Source organism: Leptonychotes weddellii, chromosome 12 (genome assembly GCF_054177405.1).
Source record: "Leptonychotes weddellii isolate Sample4059 chromosome 12, ASM5417740v2, whole genome shotgun sequence".
Lineage (NCBI taxonomy): Eukaryota > Metazoa > Chordata > Mammalia > Carnivora > Phocidae > Leptonychotes > Leptonychotes weddellii.
The window spans coordinates 43808430-43830448 of NC_138380.1; the positions used below are offsets into that span (position 1 = coordinate 43808430).

The 22019-nt window shown below is 37.5% G+C and overlaps 1 protein-coding gene across 1 annotated transcript in view; it reads left to right on the plus strand.

The window, feature by feature from the left end:
- Positions 1-22019, plus strand: part of HIBADH (3-hydroxyisobutyrate dehydrogenase) — a 103673-nt gene that overhangs the window by 65832 nt on the left and 15822 nt on the right. The gene's annotated exons all lie outside the window — the stretch shown is intronic.

The window sequence follows — 22019 nt, forward strand, 5'->3', positions numbered from 1 at the left end:
GTTGCAAATGGCAAGATTTCATTCCTTTTGATGGCTGCATAATATTCCATTGTGTGTGTGTGTGTGTGTGTGTGTGTGTGTGTGTGTGTGTGTGTGTGACACTACACACACACCACATCTTCTTTATCCATTCATCTGTCGTTGGCCTCTTGGCTCTTTCCATAGTTTGGCTATTGTGGACATTGCTGCTATAAACATCAGGGTGCACGTACCCCTTCGGATCACTACATTTGTACCTTTGGGTTAAATACCCAATAGTGCAATTGCTGGGTCATATGGTAGCTCTATTTTCAACTTTTTGAGGAACCTCCATACTGTTTTCCAGAATGGCTGCACAAAATCTGGTGTATATTTTTAAACCTAAAGACATCTCATTTTGAACTAACTATATTTCAAGTTCTCAACAGTCACATGTGGCTAATAGCTACTGTCCTGGATACTGCACAGCCTTAGAGTCTGTTGTTAACATCTATTTCTCATCAGCCAGTGGCATGTTGTGGTTCTTCATTGTCTGCCTAAGTTCTTTCAGTGCTTGCATGGACAGGTTTGTCCTCCTTTCCTCCTTCTATCCTTCTTCCATTCCTGTTGTGAGGATTATACACACACACACACAAATATATAATATAAATTACTGGGTTGGAGTAAGTCATAGTCCTTGTTTTCAGGAGCTCACACTCTAGTAAGTGAGGTGGACATGGAAAAAGATACTGCATTATGTGCAGATTGATAATTGCCATAAGAGGTATAAATGAGTTCCATGATAAATTGATGCTATAGTTTGGGTTATTTGTATTTATTGGATCTGATTTGTAGGCCAGTTGCTTTCCTAAAGAACTGATAGGTGTTTATCATGCATTGTGGAGTTGGTGAGGAGGTTCCAAGAAAAAGGGATAATTTTTGAGGTTTGGAATTGGAAAAGGACGTGGCATATTTGAAGAAGATTAAGTTAGAGTCAGTATATCTGGGAGTTTTAATTGTTCCAAATTCAGCTACTTAACTATTCCCTCCCTCTCTTCCTTCCTCCCTCCCTCCCTTCCTTCTTTCCCTCCTTCCAAGAGAGAAAGAATGGGAGGAGGTATAGATGGAGAGAGACAATTTTAAGCAGGCTCCACCCCCAGCACAGAGCCTGACGTGGGGCTCGATCCCATGACCCTGAGATCATGACCTGAGCCAAAATCAAGAGTTGGATACTTAACTGACTGAGCCACCTAGGTGCCCCTGCTTAATATTTTCTAAATAGATCCCATACTTTTATGCTTTTATGTATTTGCTTTCACAGTTCACTTTATTTCCTTTTGTACCCCAAGTCATTCCCTGCCAGCATATCAGGATCTTAATCATCTTTCATGGCCCATATTGATCGGATCTTTTTAGTAAAGTTTTGCCTACTCATTTTTCCTAGTTTCAGTCCACAAATGGCTATAATGTTTTCCTCCTTTGAATTTTGAACATTTTTTATGGCAATTAATTTTCTTAATATTAAAGTTAATTTTATAATGCAATAACTCTTGTTTGGATCACAAAACTTAATTTGAACAGGAATCCTGTCTTAATTATTTTTGTATACCCCAAAGAGCCAAGAATGGGTACCTTGTGTAAATACTTGATTTGTGTATAGTAAATATTTTTATGAGATGTTTCAAACAAACCTAAATAAGTAAAGCACAAAATTAAAGTGATCTAGAGATTCCCAGTACTTACTGTTTCCTTTTAGATTACTTTCACGGAAAGTATTCATAAACTTGATTGACTGCTATATCTAGTTGGATGAAATTTCTTGATTTCACTTGTAAAAGTAGATGCCATAAAAGCAACATTCTGTTGTAAATTTTTAGTGTAATACAGGTACTAATGGTAAAGATGAAAACTGTTTTATTATCAGAAAAGAGTTAAAGATATCATGGCATAAAAATAAGATGGAAATCAATCTTTCCTTTGACATTTAAGGACCCATTTTGTTTCTTTACATAGCCATCTACTGCTTCTGGCAGTATAGTGGATTAAGTATGTTAAAATACCCTCCTGTCATAAAACACCCAGGTGCTGGATAAATTATAACAAGGATACTTTTAAATGCATTTCAGATTCCTCAAAATATAAGGGAAATCCTCAATGACTAAATAATTGAATAGTAACCTGAAATCAGAGTGAGGAACCCAGAAGCTCTGTCTGCTTTGGGAGCAATGTTGATTCCAGGTACCAGGGGTTTGGAGTATTAATACTCATGGGCGAAGGATCATGTGTTTAATGGAAAACTAGGCCTTGTGCTCATGCAAAGTGAGAAGGCTGATCCCTCCATTCCATTCTCCCCCTCCACAAAGCCAAAATACCCAGAGTCCATTCCCTCAGGGAAAAGGGTGGTCTGCAGATAGACTCCCTGCTGGTAAAGGGGACTGACTAGTACATCTGTCTGTCTATGCTGATTCTGGTTATAGGAAATAAAATATATCAGTCTCCCCTGAATTTTTGTAATTTTATAATTTTGGTTCTCATGGATGTAGAATTCAGATTGAAACAGTGCACCCAATTGGGAGAACACTCAACCAATACATTTAAGGGCTTTATTATTATTTTTTTAAAGTAGGCTCCATGCCCAGCATGCAGCCCACTGCAGGGCTTGAACCTACAACCCTGAGATCAAGACCTGAGCTGAGATCAAGAGTCAGATACTCAATCTACTGAGCCACCCCGGTGCCCCAAATTTAAGGGGTTTTGAGATGACAAGGCTGGTAGGGCCTGTCACCTATAAAAAGAATAAAAATCCTTTCTTGAGAAAATCATCCTTAATCCAGGACTCTCAGAATTCACAAATATTAAGCACAGTAAATATGAGCTAACCAAAAAAAGAAAAAGAAAAAAAAACCCAGACCCAGATAAGTCACCAGAGCAAGAGTGAACAGGAACAAACAATTTAATATCTAATAACTATGGATACTGAAGTTAAGTCACCAGAGCAAGAGTGAACAGGAACAAACAATTTAATATCTAATAACTACGGATACTGAATACAATACAAAATAACTATATATAAGACATTTAAAGAAATAAAAGATGGAATTAAAAATAGATGGACAAGGAAGAAGAGAATATCAGAAAAGAGTAATCAAATTTGGGAAAAAAATCATTTAAATTTATAAATCAGTAGATAAGTTAAATGACACATGGGAGCTGAAGAAAATACTAGTGAATAGGAAGAGAGATCTAAAGAAATAACCCAAATGTAATACTGAAAAACTTGGAGATGGAAAATATGAAAGAAAGGTTAAGAAACACGAGTATATAGCTAGGAAGAAAAAGTCAAACATGCATCTGAGTGGAGTTCCAGATGGAATAGAGGGAAATGGGGAAATGGTCAACATGATTATGTCTGAGAATGTTCCAGAATTGACATAAATCCACAGAAACAGGAAGCACAAGATATACCAAATAGGAGTTTAAAAAAAAAAAAGAAAGAAATCTTACTAAGTACATGGTTGTAAAACTGCAAAATACCAACAATAAAAGACAAAAAAGGTTTAAAATAGCTAGAAAGAAAAGACAAATCACCTACAAAAGAACAAGAGTTTGATACCAGACTTTCTCCCAGCATTATTGAGGTATAATTTGGTACAATAAAATTCTCCCATTTTAAATTTTTAAAGATTGATGAGTTTAGACAATTAGATATAGTCATGTAATCATCATTGCAATTAAATATAGAATATTTCTGTCACCCAGAAAGTTCCCTCATGCCCCTCCCTTTTGAAAGATTTTTTTTAAGTAATCTCTACATCCCCACTTACAACCCCAAGATCAAGAGTCATATGCTCTACCGACTGAGCCAGCCAGGTATCACTCCCTCATGCCACTTTGTACTCACTCCCTCCCCGCTAGCTCTAGGTAATCACTGATGGCTTTCTATTACTACAGTTTTGTCTATTTTAGAATAGGTAACAACATCATGTAAATATGCCTGTGGGATTCATACAATATGTAGTCTTTTTTTTTTTAAAGATTTTATTTATTTATTTGAGATAGAAAGAATGAGAGAGAGAGAGCATGAGAGGGAGGAGGATCAGAGGGAGAAGCAGACTCCCTGCTGAGCAGGGAGCCTGATGCGGGACTCAATCCTGGGACTCCAGGATCATGACCAACTGAACCACCCAGGCGCCCCTTTTTTTTAAAGGTTTTATTTATTTGACAGAGAGACACAGCGAGAGAGGGAACACAAGCAGGGGGAGTGGGAGAGGGAGAAGCAGGCTTTCTGCAGAGCAGGGAGCCCAATGCGGGGCTCGATCCCAGGACCCTGGGATCATGACCTGAGCTGAAGGCAGACGCTAAACGACTGAGCCACCCAGGCGCCCCAATATGTAGTCTTTTGTGTGAATAGCAGACTTCTTAAGAGCCACAATGGAAGCCAGAAGACAGTGAAACAATCTTGTCAAAGTACTGACGGATAATTTGTCAACTTACAGTTTGCATCCAACAAAACTATTCTTCGAGAATGATTGGGAGATTCCAGTTCTGGTTAAGATGGGGTGAAAAAAACACTGCCCTTTTCCTTCTACTGAATGTAACTGTGAAAACCTTGGACAGAACGCACGGAGCAGCTATTTGAGAACTCCGAGAAGTAAATGGTAGCAGGTAGATTGGAGAAGGAAAACAGAACCTGAAGTACAAAAGCTCTGCCAACAAACTCCCTGAAACCCTTCCCCTACCCTTTGTGTCTCCCAGCCTGGATTCAAAGGCAGTGTGAATTCTGGAACTGTGATGAGTATAAACAAAAAAGTTGCAAGAGAAAGGAACTTTCTGGTCTAAGAAGCAGGAACAGGGGCCCTATGAGACAGAGAGAGGGGGGGAAATTCACTCTTTTTTACTCCTAGCACTGCCATACTGACAAGCCTTATTCCTGAAACTGCAATTTTGTGGTAACAGTGGCAGCCGTGCAGACTCTTAAAAATCTGAGCAGGGGAATCCTTCTCTCTGACCAGAGGAACTATGGTCAAAAGAGTGGGGAAGAATCCCTGTTGCTTTTTACTTTCTTGAATTCCTCTTTTCCTTGGCCCCAGATATATACCTTTTTTCAGGAATCATAGGACATTATAGGCAGAGGACCACAAAGGGAGAATTGGAAGTGGGAGTACTTGAGTGTCAGTGGGGGAGCAGTTCATAGGAGGGAACTCAAGAAAGGGGTCCCGTATGTTGTATAAATTGTTGGGATCCTCCAGAGTCATACAGCATGGATCTCATCCTAAACAGTATACCAAAGGATGTAAGAATTTTATGGGTGAGACAGCCTTCCAAGTGTCAGACTGGCCCCTGACTGATGCATGTGTAGAACAGATTCAAATAGTACTGCAAAGACTTTGAAAACTCAACTGACATTTGGACTTCAGCCCACAAAAGGCATGTTGCAATTTGGTTTGACCCTAACCTGGTTGGTTGCCTGGTAAAACAAACAGACAAAACCCCAAACACAATATTCTTCAGAGAATTTGAACAAGTCTCATATAATATTCCAGATATCTGTGATATGATGAAAAATTACTTGACATAGGAAGAACCAGGAAAGTCTGATAAATTCTCAAGTGAAAAGACAAGATGCCAACCTTGAAATTTTATAACTGAAAAATACAGTAACTAAAAATTTGAAAACAAAAACAAAAACACTGGGTGTGTTTAAAAGCAGAGTGGATATGACAAAGGAAAGAGTCAGTGAATTTGAAGACAGAAATGACTTGAATAGAATTTATTCATTCTGAACAACAGAGAGAAAAAAGACTTAAAAAAATAAACAGAGTCTCAGGATCCTATGAGATAATATCAAAAGGCCTAACATTTGTGACATTGGAGTTCTAAAAAGAGATGAGGGTGTGTGGTACAGAAAAAAATACTTGAAGAAAAAAATGACTGAAAGCTCACCAAATTTGACAAAAGGCAAACTTATAAATCCAACAAACTCAGTGAGCCTGAAAAAGGATAAACTCAAAGAAACCCATGCCCAGATATAGTGTAATCAAACTGCTGAAAACCAGAGAAAAAGAAAAAAAAATCTTGAAAGCAGTCAGAGAAAAATGCATTGCAGGGCAACAATGATTGGAATGACTTCAGAGAAACCATGAATCCCAGAAGGCAGTGGAACGACACTTTACAGAGCTGAAATCAGAATTCCAAATATGGCAAAATATCCTTCAAGAATGAAGGTGAAATAGGGATATTCTCAGCTAAAGGAAAACTAAGAGAATTTATCTCCTGAAGTCCTGCTCTAAAAACATTAGGTACTGTACCTAATAGAATAACCTTAAAATGTAAGATGCAAAAAAGTGTAGAACCACAAGGAGAAATTGACAAATAGGGGACACCGTCATAGTGGGACAGTTCCGTATATCTCTCTTAAGCAATTGATGATCAAACAACAATAAAAAATTGATAAGGCGATAGATTTGAGAAGCACACACAATGAAGTTGATCAGAAAAACATACATAGAACCTCTTACCCAGAAATTGAAGAAGAAATGTCTCAAGACTTGGAAAAATTAGGGGCACCTGGCTGGCTCAGTTGGAAGAACATGTGACTTTTGATCTTGGGGTTGTGAGTTTGAGCCCCACATTGGGTATAGAGATAACAACAACAACAAAAAGACTTGAAAAATTATTAAAAGTTAACCACACAATAGACCACAAAGCAAGTCTTCAACACCGAAGCATCTATATCTTATAGATTGCATTCTCTAACCACAATGCAATTTAATTAGATATCAATAGCAAAAAAATAAAAAACCTTCTATACATTTGAAATTTAAAATCACATTTCTAAAGAATTCATATTCTTTAGTCAAAGAAGTCATATAAGAAAAAATATTTAGAACTCAAAATATATATATGTTAAGTGGGGATGCAGCTAACAGAACTTTTAGGAAAAAGTAAATGCAAATTTTGAATGGAATTTGAAAGTATATTATAAGGAAGCAAGCTGAGTGTAAGAAAAAGCTTCTAGGGGTGCCTGGGTGGCTTAGTTGGTTAAGCATCTGCCTTCAGCTCAGGTCAGGATCCCAGAGTCCTGGGATCTAGCCCCGCATCGGGCTCCCTGCTCAACAGGGAGTCTGCTTCTCCCTCTCCCTTGGCTGCTCCCCCTGCTTGTGCTCTCTCTGTCAAATAAATAAATAAAATCTTTAAAAAAAAAAAAGAAAAAGCTTCTAAAAATTAAAATTTCCTAAATAAAAATGAAATATATATTGAAGGATAAAATGAACTCAACAGCAACAAAAACCAAATAATCCAATTAAAAAATGGGTGAAGGACTTGAGTAGACACTTCTCCAAGGAAGGTGTACAAATAGCCAATAAAACAAAAAATGGGGTACCTGGGTGGCTTAGTTGGTTAAGCATCTGACTTTGGCTCAGGTCATAATCTCAGCATCATGGGATCAAGCCCCATGTTGGCCTCCATGCTCAGTGGGGAGTCCGTTTTTCCCTCTCCTTCTGCCCCACCCCTGCTGGTGCATGCATGCTCTCTCTCTTTCTCTCTCAAATAAAATCTTAAAAAAAAAAAAAAGAAAAGATGCTCAATATCACTAATCATTACGGAGGTGCAAATCAAAACCACAATGAGATACCACTTCACACTCATTAGACTCTAGGTTATTATGGAAAAACAACAACAACAAGTATTAATGAGGATGTAATTGGAACCCTTGTGCATTGCTCATGGGAAGTAAAATGGTACACCCTCTGTGGAAAATGGTATGGTAGTTAATAAAAAAATTAAAGTATTACTATATGATCTAGCAATTTTACTTCTGGGTATATACCCAAAAGAATTGAAAACAGGAACTTGAAAAGTTATTTGTACACCAGTGTTGATAGCAGTTTTCACAGTGGTCAGAAAGTAGAGACAACTCAAGTGTCCATTGATGGATGAATGAATAAACAATGTGGTAGGTACATACAATAAAACGTTATTCAGCCTCAAAATGGAATGGAATTCTGATACATGCTCTAACATGGATGAACCTTGAAGATGTTATGCTAAGTGAAATAAGTTAGACATAAAAGGACAAATATTGTATGATTTCTTTCCCCTACCCCCTTCCCTCTGTCAATCATCAGTCTGTTCTCTGTATTTATAGGTCTCATTCTGCTTTTTGTTTATTCATTTTTGTTTTTTAGTTCCCACGTATGAGTGAAATCATGTGGTATTTGTCTTTCTCTGTCTGACATATTTCACTTAGCATAATACTCTTTTTTTCTTAAAAGATTGTATCCATTTATTTGAGAGTGAGCATCAAAGAGAGAGAGAGAGAGAGAGAGAGAACCAGTGGGGGGAGGGAGGGGGAGAGGGAGAGGAAAAAGCAGGCTTCTGGATGAACAGGACCTTGGATGAGGACCTGAGCCGAAGGCAGTTGCTTAATGGACTGAGCCACCCAGGCACCCCTAGCATAATACTTTTTAGGTCAGTCCATGTTGTCGCAGATGGCAAGATCTGAACCTTTTTATGGTGTCATAATATTCCATTTATATATATATATACACACACCACATCTTCCTTATCCATTTTATCTATCAGTGGATACTTAGATTGCTTCTCTGTCTTGGCTATTGTAAATAATGCTGTAATAAACATAGGGGTGTCTATATCTTTTTGAATGAGTGTTTATGTTTTCTTCGGGTAAATACCCAGTAGTGGAATTACTGGATCATATGGTATTTCTTTTTTAAATTTTTTGAGGAACCTCCATACATTTTCCACAGGGGCTGCACCAATTTATATTCCCACCAACAGTGCATGAGGGTTCCTTTTTCTCCACATCCTCACCAACACTTATTTCTTATCTTTTTTATTATAGCCATTCTGACAAGTGTAAGGTGATATCTCATTGTGGTTCTGATTTGCTTTTCCCTGGTGATTAGTGACGTTGAGCATCTTTTTATGTGTCTGTTGGCCATCTGTATGTCGTCTTTGGGAAAATGTCTATTCAGGTCCTCTGCCTGTTTTTAAATTGGAGTATTTTTGTGTGTGTGTGTGTTGAGTTGTGTAAGTTCTTTATGTATTCTGGATATAGTATTTTCTAAATCATATTGTACAGGTTTCTCTGATTTTCCTTACCTTCTGTTTTCATTAACAAATCATGGAAAAAATTTTAATAAAATTTTTAAAAACTTTAAATTTTTTAATAAAATGGTGTTCATTATTTTCTACATTATAAGACCTCCTCTACTTCTCTTGTTGCTGGAAATTTACTATCAATTTATTAGATGGTATTATGCAAAGAGCTCAGGGTCTAGGGGAAGCAAATAGAGAGTGATGCGATCAAATAAAATGTGTGTGGAGGATGCACAGACAGGCTTACTGAGTACTTATGGGTGGGGGTTGGAAATGACACTTGAACTGAACTTTTGAAGAGTAAGTGGATTTTTGCTAGCTAAGCAGAGTCTGAGATGGGTGCTGGAGTTGGGAGTGAGTGTGGGTATAGCATACCAGGAAGAGACAGCATGAGTGTAGGAAGGCAAGAAAGAGGAAGTTCATCTTTTGTACATGGGGGAAAAGAAGGAATCATCTTGTTTGGCTAGAATGCCAGGTGGTGGGGTCAGGGGCTGAGAAATTAATCTGGAAAGGTGAGCTGAGATCAAGCTTGGAAGAACCTTGCATGCCGTGCTGAAAAACTTGTAATCTTGAGGTAAGTTAGAGATGTTGAAAGATTTCAACTAGACAGATAAGATGGATGGTTCTCATGGCATTGGTGACAGTTGGGTTCAGGGGAGACTGTACAGGCAGGGGAAGACCAACTAAGGTGTTGGAATATTTTAGGTGAGAGATGAACAGAGCCACAACTAGAGCCAGTAGCTGGGAATGGAAAGAAAAGAAAAATGGAAGAAAAATAAAATATGTTTTGTTAAGATGATAGAATAAATTCATGTTTCGATGTACCTGTTCTGTTAAAGTATATGAAAATCATAGAAAATAGTAATAGAATATACAAGAAAATAAGTAGGACACAGTTGTGCTCCAAGATAAGATACATGTCTCCATGGACCAAAAACAGAGTGGAAATATAGTGTATTGAGTGACACAAAAGCCATCAGCTAGCTAAGCTCTGGGTCCAGAACTGGGCAGTAGTGGCTGGGAGTTCTGTTCCTGGGCAAAGAGTACTCCATGTGAGTAATGGGGACTGGTCCCAGGCACACAGCTGGCAGACCATGAAGCTCAAATCCCCCACTGACCATTGCCTAGGGTTGTAGTTTTTAGCAAGCTTTGAACCTAGGACATGGAAAGACATTACAACAGTAAGACCAGGCACTGAACCAAGCCATCTGCTGGCTCCATGACAGGATCTGTGATTTCCCTAATATCCCTAAAGAGCAGGCACCCCAACCCCCAGCCAGTGTGAGAACTGGTCCAGGAAGCCAAAAGAGACAACTGTAAAATCGTAGACAGGGAGACGTGAGCACAGATGGCCAGGGCAAGGGGTGGGGAGTAAACAAAAAGTTTTCCATTCACAATGAGCCTGCAAACTAAAATTCTACATACATAAAAAAGAAGATAGTCAACAAAATAACTGTACCTAAGGAATTATTAAATGATGTACTTTAGTAAGAAGAAAAAATCAATCTAAGGAGAAAGAATATAAGGAACAATCATGAGCACAAAAAGATTTTTTGGAGTCAAATTATTAACTTTATTGACTATTTTAAAAACCTGTTTTTGTGTGTGTTTTAAAAAAAAAGGTAAAACTAAAACACTGGACAGTAAGATTTACTGTGTTTGGGGGAGTAGAGTGATGTCCCCTGGCTTAATGCATACTAAGGTTCACATCATGTTTAAGAGAAAATAGAAATCCTGAAAAACTTCTGATGGTATTAGAAAAATTTATAGTTAGTTATATATGTTTAAAGTTTTAAAGGATTATCATTTAGAAGAATAGAAAAGTGATTGGTAGCTTGCAAAGCCCACAGGAAAATAAAAAGGAACTTAGAAGACTTTTATCAATACAACAAAAGGCAAGAGAGGAGGGAAAAAAATTTTCAAGGAAAAATGAAAGTAAATACAAAAAAGTGCTAGAAATATGTCTAATCACAATAAATGTAAGCAAATTAAATTCACTTTTCATGAAATTGTAATTTAAAAATCCAGCTACCTACTCTTTATGAGATATGCCCAAGCATCTTTAAAAAGGAAAAGCTATGTCAAAATGGAAAGACAATAACCCACTGAGAAAGTATTAACCGAAAGAGAAATTTCAGACCAGAATCACCAGAAATTAGTAGCTGGATATAGAAAGGTAGGAAGAAGTCAAATGACTCTAAGGTAGCATTTCCTGGAGCATAGCCCCACAGAAAACTAATTCTGAGGATGTTCCTTACAAAAAGGAATTTCGTGATCAAATAAATTTGAGAAATGGTGCATTTTCCTATCCCTCTCTTGGAAATATTCAAGGTGCATATTGCATATTTAAGTAAGTCCTTAAATTCTTAGACATTTAACTTTGTTTAGCCAGGTATATGTATTTTACCACAAAATCTTTAATCAAGTTGAGGGACTTTTGGATGGGGATTTGGAAATGACTAGGAAAGCTCTCAAATGGAAAGAAGAGCTTCAGGAACCAAGAACTGAGCACTTGGTGCGGCTAAAAACACTCTCCTTTTTTCTGTCTTTATTATTTGCTTGTTTCTGCTATGCTTTGCATGTCAACCTCATTATCTTACTGCACACACTCTTCGTGTGAGCCCTCAGCAGCCACAGCTTGGCAACCCAGGGCAGAACTCTCGGTTTTGTTGGATTTGCTTGGCCCCATGGACTAGTTACTGTTGCCCTAAGGATGGGATGCCCTTATTGTCCATGAGTACAGCCCTTTGGCCAGAGGGGCAGGATTTGTTAAGAGAAGGAGGATGGGAAAGCTTATTGGCTGGAAACAAAACATGGCCACCACATCACTGTAAATATCCATTAATATCTTGTGGCAGTCATATTCTGGGGAACTGACCTTGAGAAATGCTGCCATGGGATTTCTAGTGCTTGCGAATCATAGTAGTTGTCTTAACTGAGAGAGGACACGTGAGAGGAAGAACCAGTTTGGGTTCTGCGTGAGGAGAGAATGGGAAGACAAAAGTTGTTTGAACATGTGGAGCTCATTAGATTGGAAATATTTTGTTTGTTTTGTTTTAGGTTGGAAGATTTTTGAGCCTAGAGGCTATTAAAATACCATCCTGCCTTGAAGTTGCCTGGCACAGTGCTGTGTACGATAGTAGGAGTTCAGTAAAGTTGAATGGATAAATGAATTAGCTGCGATAAATTGATCAATTTCACAAATTAGTAGAATTGGAGATGAGGCTTATTTTATAGGTGAGGGTGCTGAGGTGCCAAGCGGTTGCTTTGCACAAAATAATACTGTTAGTGTCAGACCTGGAGCTTGAGCTGAGGTCTGCTGTTACCTTCCCCACTGCTGCCTACTCGCCACATGCCAGACTCGGTCTTCTTACCTTCTTCTAATTGCCTGTTTCGGGTAAATCCTTTTTCTGATTTGCTTCTGCACAGGGGCTACCATTTTGTAGTTGGTCTGCCTTGAATGGTATGAATCTACAGTTCATGCAAAGGCACCACCATTTCTCATGCCTATAGGGAAAAAGGAAATTAAATAACCGTAGCCTCTTGGCCTAAATCTGGCTTCACAATTAGGCAAAGCAGCAGCCCTCACTTTGCTCCCAGTTATTATCTTGGGATTGATTATTGCCTTCTCTTAGATCTTGGAGCCATTTCACTTCACTTTACATCCTCTCATATTTTATATCCCCACCCGTCAGCCCCGCCATGCCAAGACTCTAGGTGGCATCTCATTTTTATGAATGTTGGCAGGTATATATCTGTGGCACATATAACATGGTGGGATTTTTTTTCTCCCTACTACCATGTTTGTGGCTTAAGTTCAAATACCAGTTCCTATGGATTTATAATCGTTCGCTTCTTTCTTTAGCGCAAGCTTTTGGTTTAACCAATTCTTGATTGTACGTCTTGTGCTTTGGTCAGTCTCTTGCTTTTTTCAACTTAACTCCTAGATGACCTCTCCGCAGAACTTGTGCATATTGTCTTTGGGGAAGCCACCTGGCCTAGTGAAGTTAGGATACTACTGGGAATCAGAGGATCTTAGTTTGACCCATTTGCCTCAACTGTGTACATTTGCTTATTTTCTATTAATTGTTATTTTTTAAATGGAGATTATAAGACTAGTATGGCTTTCCTCAATTTTCTCTAGATAACTACATTTAGGGCTCATAAAAATCATTATATTAAATGTTACCAGCATGTTAAAAGTTAATAGCATCTCACTGAAATACTCTGGTGTTTTAGTGTGTGAGAATCAGAATACCGCCAATAAAAAGAAAGTTTTTCTGGTTTTCTTTTTAAATTTATTTTATTTTTAATTGTAAAATACACATAACATAAAAGTTATCATCTTAACCATTTCTGAGTATACAGTTCAGTTCAGTAGAATTTACTACATTCACATTTTTGTGCACCCATCACCACCGTCTATCTCCAGAACTCTTTTTATCTTGCAAAACTGAAATTATATGCTCATTAAACAGCAACCCCTGGGGGGAGTCACCATTTTACTTTGTCTTTATGTGAATTTGACTATCTGGGTACCTCATATAAGTGTAATCTTGACAATGTATTTGTCATTTTGTGACTGGCTTATGTGACTTAGCATGATGTCCTCAAGGTTCATCCATGTTTAGCCTGTGTTAGAATTTCTTTCCTTTTTAAGGCTGAATAATATTCCATTGTGTGTATGTATCACATTTTGTTTATCCATTCATACATTGATGGACATTTGGGTTGTTTCTACCTCTTGGCTATTGTGAATAATGCCACTATGAAAATTGGTGTACAAATATCTCCTCAAGACCCTGCTTTCAGTTCTCTAGGGTATATATCCAGAAATGGGATTGCTGGATCATATGGTGATTCTATTTTTATTTTTTTGAGGAACTACCATACTGTTTTCCATAGTGGCTGTATCATTTTATATTCCCACCAATAGAGTGCACGAGCATTCTAATATCTCACATTCTTGCCACTACTTGTTGTATTGTTTTGCTTTCCAGTAGCCATCCTAATGGGTATGAGGCTTTGTTTGGTATTCTTACAGAATAAATTCTGATTCATATATATTGAGCCAGAGTCTAGACTTGGAACGACAAGTTAATTGTTGTCTTTGTATTTGACATACTGACCAAGTTACAACTATTGGCTATGCACGTAGTCAGGAGGTAGGGTGTATTAAAGGGTAAGGAGGGAAGGCTATCTATGAGATGGTGATGTATTTGGCTTATTCTTTATTTTCAATAAAAGGGGCGAGAAATACTGCTTTTTGGTATGATTCATTTTCATGAAGCCAGATGAAGAGTTCTCCCCACTTACATTGTCAACATTCAGTAGTTGCCTTTATCACATATTTGGTCTCACAACACTTTGTAAAAGTTTTATTACACAGGTTTTAGTACTTGAAGTTGACCACAAATATAATGATTTTCTATTACTTCCTATAGGAGTGTTTTTCTACTCAATAAGGAAATAGTGTGATCCAAACCCTGTGTAAACAGCATGTCCTGGATCCTCATGCAAATCTGGTTACTCTTCCTTAATGTTATGTTGTGCAGCATCAGAAATGGTTGCAGAACAATATGTAATAGCTGAGGGCCTAGAAAGAATGAGAGTGGACTGAGTCCAGCTTCCATTTAGAAGCACCACTTCTTCAACTATGCCCACTCCAAAATTCAAGAGTCTAGATTCTCAAAGGGATTCCTGAGTGGTTTCCAGAGATGATAATTCCTCGTTAGCTGAGTATAGCTTTTTAGCACAGCCTTCTCTTTAGTTTCTTGCTGTCCTCAGTTTACTTTCATTTGCTGTGAGGTTATCATCTTGCCTTTTCTTACTCCTTCTTACTCTCTACCCTCCCTTCTCTGTCAGCCGTCACTTCTTTTTACCTACCCCCAAAGTTGTAAAGAATGTATGTGAACAATCAATTCTCTGTAAAATAGAAGGCAGGTGATCATCACACTTGTTTTTCTTCTCAAGCAGACTGGAGGGGGGAAGCCCTAGAGTGGTGTGGAATATGGCAGGAATTGGATTACTCAAAATCTGGTTGTTGGCCTTGTTTTACTTTGTGGTTGTTAATGCTGAATGCAAGGAATGTATAGAAGATATCAGATTCCTATCACAGAAAAATGTTGCAAATTATGCAGCTCCTAAAGAAAGTAAAATAGAAATTAGAAAAGTCTAATAAAGTTGCAAGATATTTAATGAAAGATTTTTTAACTTGGCTTTTAGAAATTAATTTTAAAGCTGAAAGATACATTGTCTACAAGGTGGAGTTTTTAAAATCACAGTCTCCAAAGGCATTAAATTAACTTTCTCCTTGGACTCCAGACATTAAGCTATCAGAAGCTGAGACTTTCATTGCAATCCAACACTGTGCACCATCTTCATCTGGGGTGAATGTCAGGGAATTGGTTTTTAAAGTGATTTTCAAAATGAAAGCAAACCATTTTGTTTTCTGATTTACCGTACCCTTTAAAAACCCCACTCTGTTTCTGTCTGATGGCTTCCATACTGCACTCACTGGTCCTTCTCAAGCCCGCCCAGCTCCATGTGGAACGTTCTGTTGCTCTTTCAACATAAGCAGGTCTATTGTGATATTTATCTGAATTCAAACAAGGCTAATTAAAAGAGCTGCTGACAGTTGTTGTGATCTGACTTTGACTGCAGCTTGATGGTCATTATGGGTAAATAATGAACCAGGTCTGCAAATGTAGCAGCTGCCAACTTGGGATAGAAGAACGGCTATTGCTTCCAATTTAAGGATCTATCGACCGCTTCCCTTCTCCCTGCAGATCTTCTGCAGAAAACTAATGTTTTCTGCTGCTGTGTATTGTGGTTTCAGCTGTTTCAGATATAGCCTATAATTCCCTTCTTTAATATTTAACTTAGGACATTATTAGCTTTCAGAGTTAACAACTTTTCTATTTTGAAGAAGTTCAGCTTTGTCCTTATGCATGCTATAACTAGCTTACCAGCTGTAGTATATTTATGTGTTTCATTTATATTAGGCAGGAAACAGCTAGTCGTAAAAGAACAAGGTATAGCTTTATGAAGATGTTTCAGAATCCTGTGTAGATGTTCTGTTTTCGGTTTTTGTTTTTAAGAGATAGATGCCTGTCCCTTGCTTTTGTTTTCTTGAAGATAAGACACCTGCTGCCAAACCTGTTTCCGGTTTTGGTCACCTCATCAGTGACTTCTGAAATATTTTGATGCAAAAGCTCTATCAGTGCAGAGGAACTTCAGTAACTTTCATTAAAATGCAATATTGAATATATTGTCACTCCATCATGAGCTTTTCCTTGTCCTATTAGCAAGTAGGGACAGGTGCATTAAAGGTAAGAGAAAAGGCAAATTGCATTCCTAGATTAATATACTTTTCCTGCAGATTTCCCACACTTACAAAATATAGCTTCTGGATTTAAAAGTCACATTCTAGAATTTAACACCAGCTAGTACTTAACAACACATCCCTAGCATTTGTTCACCTGCCATGGAAAAGGCTATTTGCATTATGTAAAGCACGAGGGTACAGTGGTGCTTTGTGCATAATGCAGCAGAGCTTCGAGATCTTGCTGGGAGGAAATGATCCCAAACATGCCCTGAAAGACAAGTCTTACTTTGAAAAATAATGATGAAAAATTGCTTATTTCTCCCATGTATTTGTCTGTGTTTATTTCAGGAAAAACTAAGTAAATTTTGTTTATCTGACTCTAGAATAGTGTTGAGAGTGTTTTTGCTTTTCTGTTTCTAGCACGGATAATGCCAGAAATAGTGTTAACAAGGGGTTATGTTATGCTGGCTTATGTTAAACCAGATCACCCCCTAACATGTGCAGAGCCATTCATCTGTGTCACCAAAACCCAAGAGAACATCTGACATGGACTCTGAAACAGAAACAGTGATCACTTACAAATCAAACATGGCACGCTCTAAACTGATTGTGCATGGCAATCTTTTCTAGAAAGGACAACTAATTGAACATGATAAAGTGTAAAGTTAATTAACACCCTTAAATTTGTTGATTACTTTCACGGGATTATATTGTTCGATGAGTAGCAGCTTTCTATCCCAGCTGTCGCCTTTTTCAGCGAATGTCGCTGGTAAACAATAGAGACACCATAACAAGTCGTAAATGGTCCCTGTGACAGCAGCCCCTTGTGAGGCTGCATCTGTAGAAAATGATTAGAACAATTGCATTTTAAAGACGGCTCACATTGCAGCCCAAGTCCCATTGGTCCTCTTCTTGATCTCTTTTGATGGCAGACTGGTTAAAACATTTAAGTTCTTTTGAGTAAATTAAGTGATTTACTACGTTTTGCTATATATCAATGAGAGTGCTTTGGTGGCAAGATTTTTTACAGTATCAAAAACAAATATAATTTGTACTTTTTAGATTTCAGTCTCTTTCCTCTCTGGATTTGAAGGCCTCTTTCTGATAGTCCTAGAATTGAAAATGATCTCCTTATTTGTGACTTGTAAATGGTTATTCTAAATTATTGGCACTTGCATAATGGATTTTCTGTCATAACCCTTGGTTCAGCTTCTCAGTAGGACTAAGTTCCGAATTTCAGTTCTTTGCTGCTCTTAGGCCATAGACCTTGACATATTCAGGCTGAGTATAACTTGTTGTTATATTTAATTTTATTTTAATATTAAAAAAATTTTTTATAACATTTATGTGATAACCGTGTAAAATACCTTTCCAAAGTATTCTTTCATTTGAGCTTCAGAGTATGTATGGCAAGTGATTTTATCACTATCTTCAGAGGCAGGAACCAAGATTGAAAGGTGTTATAATAACTTGTCCAAGTGGGGTGACCTTGAATTGTGACCTCACTCCAAGTCTCTTAACTCAGATTACATATTCTTCATTTTTTGTGTCTTCATAGTAATGTCTCCATACATGTGCACTTATACTTATGCATGTTTATGCAGCAGTAAGTGAACATGCCATTACCGCATATGGAGAATCATCCTACTCCAAAGTTGAGCTTTTTTGATAAGCTAGAAAACATTGTCTTACTTAGTCTTAATTAGTATTCTTGGTTACTTTAGTAACCGTTGATTTCTTCTTTGCTCACCTCCTAAAAAGACAATGAACATTTATCACGCACATGTTATATGCTGGGTGCTGAGATTCAAACAGCTCTTGCCCATAAGGATCCTTACGAGACACACCAGAAAAATCATTGATTAGAGTAGTGTAAGTGCATTATTACAGATACCACTAGAAATGTTATAAAAATAGAGAAAGGGGATTATGGTCATGAATTGCTTCTTAGAGTTGACATGAGTCGAGTGTTGGAAGATAATCAGGAGTTAGCCAGGCAAAGGAAAGCAAGGGAATTTCATACAAGGGAGTTGCCCAAGAAAGGCATGGATACATGGTTTTTGTTGCAGGGAGTAGATGAGAAAACTAGAGAAGTGGTTAGAGCCCATTGACAAGAAAAGTAAAACTTAAAAAGTCAGAAACCATTTTAGGAGAAAAAAAAGAAAGTTCATTGTTTCCTACAACTCAAGACCAAAGGGAAGATACAGTGAGTTATGTAGTTCTTATTTTTGGTGAACATAAACATACAAGTACTTCAGAAAGAATAACTTTTACTTAATAGAAAACAATAGTGTGGGGCGCCTGGGTGGCTCGGTTAAGCGTCCGACTCTTGATCTTGGCTCAGGTCATGATCTCAGGGTTGTGAGATCGAGCCCTGCATCAGGCTCCCCACTGGACATGGAGCCTGCTTAGGATTCTCTCTCTCCCTCTACCCCTACCCCCTGCTTGAGCATGCTCCATGAGAGAGAGCGTGCTCTCTCTCTCTAAAAAAAAAAAGAAAGAAAGAAAAAGAAAACAATAGTGAGACGCTATATAGAAATGCTGAGTAATAGTGAATAATGAATGCTTCAGCTGCTGGTTATGTTCATGTCGACACATAACTTGAAACTTAAGTCTGTTTTGGTTCTTAGAACAAATAAAACTGCCAAAATTGGGACACAGATAAACATAAAATATTAGACTGAGATGATCACTGTTAATATTGACCTCTGTTGCAGGTGGGCTGAATTAGAAAAAGATATAAAACAAGAATTGAATTACCTTGAAAAAATTACTACTGCTTTTGATATAAAAATATGATGAACATGGTCTTATTTCATTTACCATCTCCTGCATAGAGTTCCAAATGAGAATTTTTTAAACCATGTAACTCAAGGAAGAACTCCATTTTCCTTGAGGCTGCTTTATTCCTCTCCCAAATAGTGTTTGCCAGGACTTCTAAGATACTCAGACCCATATTTGAAATTCATTGTGAAATCTTTTGGTTTCATTTTTGTATTTGTTCTTAATTCTGATTCTCAGTTTTCTAATTGTTTTTGTCTAAAAAGCAAACTTAAGTCTGTTGTGAAGAGGGATAGGGTTTTATGTGTATTTAGATAACAGGCAGAACTCAGTGTCCATATATAAAACATAGAAAATTATTTGCTCAGCTCATGTTGTTTTAAACTGCTCTGAACACGATCTACAAATAGATTCAGAATACCTATACTCTTTTTTTTACATTTTATTTATTTATTTTTTTTTAAGAAAGGGGAGGTAAACTTTTTCTTTTCTTTTAGATTTTATTTATTTATTCGAGACAGCATAAGTGGGGAGGAGGAGCAGAGGGAGAGGGAGAAGCGGGCTGTCCACTGAGCAGGGAGCCTGAGACAGTGCTCAATCCCAGGACCGTGAGATCACGACTTGAGCTGAAGGCAGACGCTCAACCGACTGAGCCACCCAGGCGCCCCCAGAATAACTATATTCTTATCAAAGTTTTCAAAGCCTACCCACAGTTGATGGCAAGACCATTACTCTTTGAGAACAATTTGTTTCCTTTTTCACCCTTTCTCTTTCTGAGAACTCATTAGTCTTTCAATGACGGAGGTCAAAAAAATGGAAAGAAAGAGGGAATCAGGATTTGGTGGCAATTGTCCTCATCCATGACACTTGGTACATGATGCTGCCTTTTGGCATTTACTTCTGAGTATATGTCTCTTTTCCCTAACTGTATTTTATAGCTTTTGAGGGCAAAGACTGTGTTTTATATCTACCATGACCTTACATTTTGGACTTTCTGGAACAGTTGTATTTCAAATATTCTCCCAAGCACAAGGATAGAGCAAATTGTTAAAGGCACTGAACAGATAATTGCTGATGATATTTTTCTTCTTTGAACCTCCAGATGACTATATGCAGACCTCTCCTGTAGTATGCATCTGTCTTTTACTATTTATAATTGTTTACCTTCTCTCTTCTCCATATACATGTACACACTCACCTCCACCACCACAAACACTAGGTTTCAAACTCCTTGAGGACAAGGACTATTTCTTCTTCCTTCCCAGGGTTAAGAACCACTGACAGATGGCTCTCCAGTGGTCAGATTTTTTATGTCCACCATAAATAGGAGTGGAAGGAAAGAAAGAAGGAGGACAGTTTAGGTAATGGAGGCTTCCTGTGATACCTTTGAGAGAGAGAAAAATAGAGAGAGGCTGACTTTGAGACTTGGATTAGATTTAAAGTGTTTCTCCCCTCTAAGGTTGATTGAAATTGAAGCAGACTCCAGAAGTGTTAGGTGGATATCCCCTTAAAAACAGTGTAGTCTAGCCACCTGTTTTGAATGGACTGGGCATTTGCCTTTTCATTTGTACAAATGAGTTCAGTTTTTCTGATTCTGCGGTCATGGGAGAGAAGCACTAGAGTTGTAAATGCTGTAATACAGTTAAGTACAGGATATATTTTGATTTTGTATATACAGTTACTAAAATATAAGGTTAAACTACTTGTCCCAATATTCTAGCAACTGCACAAGTATGTAGTCTGTTTTCCTGTTTTGGGAAGTAGACTTGAATTAAAGTGGCATGGCAATATAATAAATGTATTGTTTATGATTGATAGACATCAAAATCTGTACAGTGTCTTCTGAAATCCATAGAATGTCTTACATAACTTTAGAGTTCCACCTTCCTAGATAGTATTTCCTAAGCTCAAAATGGTTACATTTATTGTAGGATTACTTAGGTCTTAATTTTGCCTTTGCAATGGGACCAGGCTTCATAGTGTCACACATTTAGAGGAGTATGTATGGAAAGACAGGATTTAGTCCCAAGGAATGCCAAACCTTTAGAATTACCCAGTTTAGTCAGACCCTGACATTGGAGTGTGGGTTATGAAAAAGTCCTAATAATGATGCCACCACATTGAGAGAAAGAGAGTGGAAATACCACAGACTTCTGAATTAAAAGATGAGTTATTCTTTCTTTTGTGGTCTTTCTTGCTTAAGTAACTTATTTCTTCTTTTTGAAATATGTGTTTGAACAAGTGAGAAAGTACACCTGTCAAAAGATTAACCAGCTGAGAACCATTGTCAGCATTAATTTTCCTTTAATAAATGACTCTGTGAAGCTATTTAGCAATCTGTAATCTAGATACAAAGCTATTGACCTGTGATGGATAGTGCTGGATTTGTTTGTAAGCTTTGACTTAAATCGTCTACTTAATTTTCCTAGGTCAGATCAACAGGATTAGGAGTAAGGATGGTTATGTGGTTTGAATAAAAATGGCTGTAGAAATTGAGCAAATAATTGTAAAACAGTAATGATAATCTACCATCTTAGTGAAGTAAATTAGAAACTAACAAAAATGACAGTCACTTAAACTTCAACATTACCAGAATGTTCAAAGGACACAGATTGGCTAATTAAAAGCATTTGTTATAATTGGGTTGACCTCTTTTGCTTTTAATAATTAGTTAAAATAGCATGAACTGTAAAATGGAAAAGGCTACTTGACTTGGCAATAGCAAAATATTCACAATTTCAGTGAAATAGGGATCTCTTCACTTGGGCTTTTTATATATATAAACTATGTATTTCATTGAATAAATTAAATTAAAAAATAGGCCATTACT